Consider the following 9003-nt stretch of genomic DNA (forward strand, 5'->3'; position numbering starts at 1 on the left):
CCGCTCCTCACCTCCCTCCCGGGCTGGGTCCGCAGCTTCGGCGTGCAGCCGCCCCCGTTCATCCTCCGGGAACCGGGACCGGGACCGGGACCGGGAGCAGCGCAGCGGCGGCCCAGGTGAGCGGGGCGGGATCCCCGGAGCCCTCCGACCAAGGCACCTCCCCGGGGGCCGGCCGCTCCCGAGTAAGCCCTTGTCCCGCTGGGCTGCGAGATCCCGGCCACACGAGAGCCCCAGGAAAAGAGTTTGGCTTCTGGGGCTCCGATGAGGGTGGAGGAGAAGGGGGCTTCCCCGCGCTCGCCGTCCTCTGCCAGGTTTGGGTCGTTTTCTGCCCTGGTTGGGAACGCTCAGAATGGGGAAAACCGCTTGGGGAAAGTATGGTGAATCGAGAGCAGGGCTTGCTTCAATGTGCTAACAGTTATGTAGCCTTTGGAGGAAAAGGCAAACCCTTACACGCCCTAGAGAGAGGTAAAAATCCACCCACCAGGGAGCAGGTAGCATGTGGCCAGCGATTATACCCAGGATCCTCAGAGAAAATCCAGCCTCGCAACAAAGGACAGGAAAGACAAATTGCCTGGGGTTGAGAGAAGGCAGCATTACCATGACCTAAAGCAAATCACAAATGTCAGAGGTGTGACCTGAGACATGCCTCAAACGGCATGTTTTCATCTTTGTGATATGCTAGTTTGCAACAAGTACCAGGTTGGCAGAATGCGTTGCCTTGGGAATGACATCTTTGGGCTTGACTGGATTTAGCTCTCACGTCATTGCTCTCTCCTTCAAGCTTTAAGAACAGCTTATTGCTTTTTTTTTTTTTTTTTTTTTTTTTTTTTTTTTTTTTGGAGTGTTGCTGTTTCTTGGGACTTTCTGAGTATGTTTAGCACTGTCATTGCTTGGTAGTGAAGCCAAATGCCTCAACAAGGGAGCTGTACTGGATGCACAGCAAATGCAACAAAGAGTCAAGACAGTGGAGGTGTGGATGTCACAAAAGCAAAGCAACAGTAAAGGCAACTGGGAGTCGTGGGGCAAATGGTGGTCAAGTCACAGCAGCCACCCAGCCTGAGACCCACAAAACCACAGACCACTACACAAAATAACCCCAAAGCACTGAACCTGTACAGTAAATCACTTCTACAGAGAAAAAAAAAGAACAAGTGTGGGTCAGCAAGTTATGTCAGATTGAGGCCAGGGATAGTGAAGAGCTGCCCTACTTCTAGGGGAGAAGAAACACAGTCAGCAAACAATCCTCTTGGAGCTCCCCAGAAACCCCAGAGAGGGCACACATCAAAATGTCCTTAACAGGAGGTCAGAACACCCACCTTGTTGTAGCCACACATCTGCAAGAGCTGCTGTCTGGGAGCCAAAGCCCTTTGCACTGTCGCAGAGTGATCAGAGTGGTGGACAGGAGGTTAGCTGCAACCATGCTGTCAGATTCCTGGGTCTGCAGCCCCTGTATGGTCTCAGCGGTGGTATAAATGTTCCTCTTCAGCACCTCTGCACAAGTGCCAGGTGTGAACCAGACTTTAATAGCAAACCTCAGAGTCAGCTCTACACCGTTATTTCAGAGGGCTGTCAGACTGGCTGCTTTGCAGCAAGCAAGCATCGCAGCCTGCCCTGGGACCCTGGTCTCCTCCCGTGGGTGATTTACAGACTAATCAAAAGATGGCTTTTACTCCTGCCAGTCTGTACAGCCAGGCTGCCTTCCCAGCTGAGACACAGGATGAGGGAAAGAAAGGGCTGGGATCTTCTCAGATCTTACCCAGACAAGGCATCAGGATGAGGGCAAGGTGCTTATCTGGACACAAGGACTCAGAAGAGCTCACACTGTTTTAAGTAAGTTTTAGGTAAGGCTGCAGAGATCTTTGGCAGTTTCCACCAGGCCTTTCACTGCGTTTCTCCTCACACCTTCAGGCTGATAAAGTTTTTCAGGACTTGAAAGAGGACTTGAGAGCAGCCAGAGTGTCAAATCCATGCAGACGCTGAGAAGCTGACACAAGAAACACGTCATGGTTAGCCCCATCGCTAACAGCCACACTCGGTGTGTGGCAGGCAAATGGCATTTTGAGTGTGCTCGAAACGTAAGATGCCATCCTACAGTGGCTCTGTTGCCAGCAAGCAGATTTTGTGAGCAAGGAACACAGGCACAAGGCCACTTGCTTCTTACTTACTTGTGACTTGAGACTGGGCTGCTGGCATTAACTTCGGTGATTTAGAAGACAAAAAGTAACTAAGTCTTTGTTTCTGGGGAATCAGCCCTAGTAAAGGCCATTATTCCACCTACTTTTCTTTCAGATGTAGAAGCAAAATAAAAAGTGAATCATGTGCTTTTTCATTACATTTTCCATGTATATAGATTTTAGGATGCAGCAAGGACCCCTCTTCAGGCTCAGTATACTACTGCTGCTGAACTTAATGGGAATGTGGCTGTTTATATTTTAATAGGAGTGGAATTAGACCCTTCATTTGAACTTTACAGCCTTTTTATTTGCGTTTTTATTAATCTATTTAATCTTTCTTAATTTGCTTCTGCTGTGTTCTGAGAGCATTGTAAGTACACTCTAGTGTCCTGAGTAATAACTTTAAATTCTAGTATGCAAACATTGTGCCTCCTAGTGGGTAATGTATATGGACTTCAACTCTCCTTTGGGTTACATTTTCATATTAATTTCTTTGGGACTTTCTTCTGTTGCTATCAAGAAGGTAATTCTCAACATTTTTATCACTCTAGGAGTCCCTTGTTTCTTTCTTATGCTGTTCCCTTCGCTCTTTCTTCCACACCAGACAGTTACGTGCTAAACATTTTGCCCTCTTGATTTCCTTCACTGTGCATAAATCTGCCTTCAAATTAATCTCTCCCACAAACCAGTTTGTGAGGAGCTCATTCCTGAGAAGTTATTATATTTATGCCAATGGTAAGAGACTGTGTGTTTGCCTGCCACCATGAGTGGACTTGCCCTAGTAACATCATCCATGCCTAAGCTTTTCCTTGACAGCAGTAGAGCTCATCTTTCCAATGCAAGCAAAATGCTCACTTCACTGATTCTGGGCATTCTGAAGGAGGTATCTAAGACCATGTCATAGATAAGACCAAAGATGGGGTCTTTTCATGAGATGAGTTCACCATTCTGCAGAATCCAGTGACAAACTCTAGCAGCAGAAAAACAGGCCTAGGTACAGGCACGGTCCATAACCCACTTCTGCCTCCTTAGCTGGCTGCAGCCTGGCTGTAGCTGCAGCTCACAGCCTCCACCGTCAGTGTAGGAAAAGCCAGGCTCGAGGCACCTGCTGATGATGGGCTGAGGCATGCTTGCCTCAGACACTCCTTCCAGCCCAGACTGCAAAGGCCAGGGTTTGCTCCTGCACTAAGCTTCTAGACTGAGGCTCAAGCAGACTGCAGAGCTCAAACCAAATTTGCACTTGAGCATCTGTTTGGCATTAGCAAAGCAGGTGGTAGAACATTGCTGGTCTTGCAGACAGAACTAGTCCCACAAATAAGGTATTCACTCATTTCACTACCATTAGAGTTTCCTCCTCTGATTTCACTGTAGGCAGGAGTAGAATTCCTGTGCTTCTTAAACAAAAAAAAATATTTTTTCATTTATGTTTGGCTAGCATTGAAAATACTGCTAGATATTCATAGATAAATCATTCCAATCTACCTGTTTAAAATAAACAAACAATATTTTGTAACCAACACCCATAATCTATGTACAGGTTAGAACATTAACACCGAAAAGGCCATGATTTGCCAGACTGCAAGCCAAACCAGAGCACAGAATACTGTTTCATCCTTGTTTAATTATATATTTATTTTCACTCAGTCCTTAAACACAAACTTTGGCTTAATCTCTCCTCAGGTTTTCATGTCACCACAAGGTCAAACAGAATAAATCATTGAAAGCTGACATCAGAAGCTGAGGCAAATATCTAACAATACTCTGGCAGAACACAGCTGGGAGAATAGGACACTGCCTGACAGAGGTATGTCATGTGACATGTACTCAAAAAAAGCATTGCTTTTGTCACTAGCTAAGAAAGAATTGTTCTTCAGAGAAGGAAGCATCCATCATTCAATAATAGTAGTAATAACAATTATCAATAACAATAGCAATAAGAACTACAATAGTAACAGATTTGCACTCCTGATCAGTTAATTGCCACTTCATTTAAAGACACAGATAAAGCTGATAAAATTGAGGGCTTTATGCTGCATTTTATGTGCTTGGTTCATGGATATACATCATATTTCCAGACTATTCCCTTCTTCATGCTGCCTCAAAAGCTTTCATGAGAAATGAAGGGCTAATTCTGTCCCATACAGACATACACCTCCATGGACTTTGGGGAAAAAAAAAAAAAGCACAAAAGAGTTGAGTCACTCGTGGTCCCATTTCCTGAGTCTGGTGTGCAGCAACAAGAGGATAGCAAGAGGCCACTGTTTGTGGGTGAATAAGAGGTCTCAGTTCAAAGAGTTTCCAGCAGGCTTTAGATAGTCCTGATAGCCTTTGACTTGTCTGGGACTGCTAGAATGAGGAAAAGGCTGCAAGATACAGCATTAATCTAGTTTTTATCTATGGGCTTCAAAGTGCATCAAGTTGCTTTTAATTAGCCCTAGTTAATCTTTTAAGTGTAATATTTGTATGCAGTCAATGCTATAATATTTTAGGTCAGCTATAAATTGTGTAAGTTGACAGTAGCTTCTTGTATTGCCTTAGAATGGTTCATTTGGTTGGTAGACAATCAATTTATTGTTAAGTGTGTCTTCGACTGAAAGTCTGATTGGTCTCCTTTATGTTCTTGTGAGGTAAATAAAAAGTAATGAACTGTAAAAACACTCTAGTGTAAGAAGATTTGTAGACTACGACCCAGAAAGCCACAAAGCACATAATCACACAAAGAAAACAATCATGGGGGACATTGCTTCTCTATAGACTTACCACAAATTAAAAGAGAACACCATACTACACTTTGAAGAAGAACTAGAGATACAGAAACTCTCAAGTCAATGAGCCAGTCTAGCAGAATTAAGGAGAACTAAGTCATTTGCAGCTAGAATATGGAACATACACCTCTGAAGGTATATCAGAAATGCTGTTCAAATTGCTGGAGGAGGCAGTGGTTCTATTTTGCTCTCTAGAGTAAATTTAGGACTCATAAGGGCTGGTCCTTTTGCCACTGAAGTTCACATTAAGACATTGTCTTGTTCTCTCATGATTAGGAAACACAGGGCTTTTGTGGATCTTACAGTCCTCTCTTGACTCTGGAACAAAATGTGACACACCTAAGATCAGATGAGGGATGCATTCTCTAACTGGAATGCAGTTTTAAAGAAAACAGTCATTCCTGATTCGTACTGCTCGGTCTTCATAAAATATAGCACTTTTCAGAAATTTGTCATTGCAGAGCAAACTCATACTAAAAACATTGTGAAACAAAAATCTTCTCTAGTTCAAGCAATGGTTCTCTGCTCTTCTTGCTGTCTCCCCCACAAACAAATATCAACTAATGGCATTGGGGGTTTGCTGTCTAATAGACACTGATATATATTTTGCTATAACATAGTATTAGGCATATTCAACTAAGGAGTCACGGGAAAATTCCCCTTTCTACTCTTTTTGGCAGAATGTGTGCTTACTGAAGATATCTGTCCCCCTGGAAAGATAAAAGCATGGCTTTCAAGAACTGTAATAGTTGGCAGAACCCCACTACTTGGCAAGGGCAAAAAAGAAGGAAGTATCAGGAATCATTTTATGCCTATAAATTGTCAGAGTAATGCTTTAAACACACAAACACGAAGTCCACTCTTTTAGATCACTCTACAGCCAGGCTATGTTGTAAGCAATCCTTGTCAAACACAATGATTACATCACAGACGGCACACTGGTGCAATCAAATATATAGATTACATCATAGACTGTGCATTTGTGGAACACCTGTGACTGAACGGACAGCCACAGGACTATGGCAGCTATGATGAGTACAAGCTGCACATGAGTCATTACTGTTTGTAAAGCTCGTTGGGGTTATGGGACAAAAGACAATATGCCTGGGCAAAATAGTGTTAATATGATAGTTACATATGAATGCTTCTGCACCTGCTATAATACAATTTTTTAAATCTCTCTGATGTTATATGTATGAATACAAATGTTTTAAATCTCTCCAACAGAGAAACCACTACTCACCTCATCTTAGGGAATTATATTCTGATTTTTTCATCTCTTTGCAGTCATGTTAACTACCTCTATGAATACAATCATTCCTGAAAAATTAAGGAGACAGATGCAGCAGAAGAATCCTTTTCTTTGCCTGCCACAGACCCAGAGCCACTGTATCACTGGTATTCCGATCTGCAAATCATGTCTATGTACAAACAGTCTCAGTTTAGAAAGTTCAGTTATCTTCTTGGCCCTTTTGCATTCAATTATACACATGGATGAATTAGTGTAACCATATACAAGAAAGACTAACATAAGATGACTCTAGATAACTAGAACAAGTTAATTTTAGAAAATTTTGTGAAGACCAACTAGATCCAGCAGTTGACAGAAAAAATTACTGAACCATTCTACTATGTAACACAATAAAATTGTGTATCATTTATTATAATACTTATGCCTATTTCATAGTGCCTACAAAGTTAGCTGCAGTTATGCAAAACTTGGATAAAAAAAAATCCAGAGTGGGAACACAAAAGCAGCAATATATATATATGCATATATATATATATATATATATTAATTTGAAAATAAAAACCAAAATAAAACATACCACTTACTGAGAGGATATGGTGGCAGAAGTACACTTTTTTTTTTTTTTTTTTTTTTTTTTTTCCACAGCTTTAATCTGCTCATTTCCATAAGCAATGAAAATGACTCGTGTTGTGAAGAAGTATTCAGGAATCTACTACAGTTTATCCACAACAAAAATATTCAAAATATTTGTCTCTCTTCCCAGCTGTGGTAGTAAGGGTGTAAAAATGGTATCTGCGTACAAGGCAGAGAAGTCTTCCATGCAGTTCAAACAAGAGCAGATTATAAAAGGCTGCGGTGGGTTCTAAAATTTCAAAGTCACAGAGAAAGCCAAAGTCACTACTCGGTTGTACGAAGGCTTCTCATGTAAGCACAAAGGGTACGAAAGCTACAACTTCTCCATAAATCTCTCATCTAGTAACAATGTGAGGATATGAAATCACAGGGCAGAGGATACACAATCTTACTGACTTCTGGAAAACTCCTTCTAGAAAATGTAATTAACTCCAAGTGTGAAAAAACATTTTTTTGTTTGTTTGTTTGTTTCCCCTCTATTGTAATCCAGCATGCAACACCATTTGCAACTTGTTTGCTGACCCAGACTACCTTCACCCACAAGTCAGGTAGGTAAAATATTCTTTATTCGCAGTCAGGAATGACTGCGTGCGATATTTCCAGGCTTATATCAATAAACCAAATTCAAATTCATTTTAAATTCTGACCTTTAAAATGACATAGTGGGTTTCTTACTGCATTGTATGAGAATGATTTTTCTTGCATAGTGTGTAATTTCCTATGATAATGAATACCACAACTTCAGCTAAAGAAGGAAACAAACTCCAGGAAAAATCATGTTGACTTAGGCTTATGACAGTACCAGTTAATTTTCATTAAAAAAAGAGATGTGCTATTGCAGAAATCATCCTGACTCAGTTTGCCTCCAAACTTCCAAAGTCATCCCATTACTTGTTGTCACTCACATCTTTTTCCTTTTCTCTTTTTAAGCATTTTTCTCTTACAGATTTTACCCTTTTGTCCACCTGCCTAGAGGGATACACCTTTGTCTTCCATTTAAAAAAAAACTTCTCTCTAATAACCAATTTTCAAACTTCTACCTTCTCTTGCATGTTCTTCTCTCACTTCCAAAATCTTGGACTATGTTGTTCACTCTCTCTAGTTAATTTTCCTGTAATTAAGTGGTGACTCTAAATCAAGCCTCTGACTTATGCTTTCTCTCTGTTCCATCAAATTGCACTTTTAAAGGTTGATCATGTTATCCATCTATCTGAATATCCCATTCTGCTGGAAGAGTAAATAGTGACAGTGACCATTCACTCACAGGGTAATTGGGATTGCTCAGTCATCTGAGCACAGTCATTGAATACGATTCTAAATACAGGAAAATTAAGACCAATTGGAAACGAGGAATGACAAAAATTAAAAAACAGTGCAAAACCATCCCAGAGCAGTTCTGTCTCTTCCTTAGACCACCATAGCATGTTCAACCTACTTCAAGGCCAGAAGTAGCAGGTCAATAAATCTGAAACTAGACTAAGAAAATATCATTCGTATGATACTCCCTGTCCATTGCAAGATCATATCTACTACTACTGCTACTTTTTACTCACATAGCTCTGAAATGAGACTCATAGGAAATACTGAAGGCAGATGGATTGTGTTCATCATCCTTTCTACAAGTTGTTCAGCATCAGGTTGTACTTAATAAGACCACCATTGTATAGATATGTTTGCTTCAGCAGAAATGTAATACCCTGTTCCACAGAGAAGCAGCAATCATGTTTTCCAATGGAGAAAGGGATCTGAGGCACAGCTGAACATCAAGGGGAATGACTTCATTGAACCTCTACGAAAAGTCCTTGTCTTTTCCCTGAAAGATTATATTCTTAGCCCAAGTAAGTAAATACTATGGTTGACTTGGAGCAATTTTTTCTGCAACATGCCTGCAAAACTGTCTACAGCAGAAACAGAATACGGAAGCTCTGTATCCAAAAATTGTTCAGACTTTTCCTGACGTCTTTTTTTTATGGAAGCTTTATCTCCTTTTTTTTTTTCTTTTTTTTTTTTTTTTTTTTTTCCCCACCTATCTCTGAGTATTGCAAATGGCTTACAGTTACACATGTGTTTATTCTTGTCCATCTGCTATTCTTTCTTTCCAATCCATTTACTCTAGGAATCCCCTAAAAGAAAGGTGATTTTGACTGTTTGTTCTAGGTATAAAGTCACAAACCTACCT

This window comes from Aythya fuligula, chromosome Z, assembly GCF_009819795.1.
Source record: "Aythya fuligula isolate bAytFul2 chromosome Z, bAytFul2.pri, whole genome shotgun sequence".
Taxonomy (NCBI): domain Eukaryota; kingdom Metazoa; phylum Chordata; class Aves; order Anseriformes; family Anatidae; genus Aythya; species Aythya fuligula.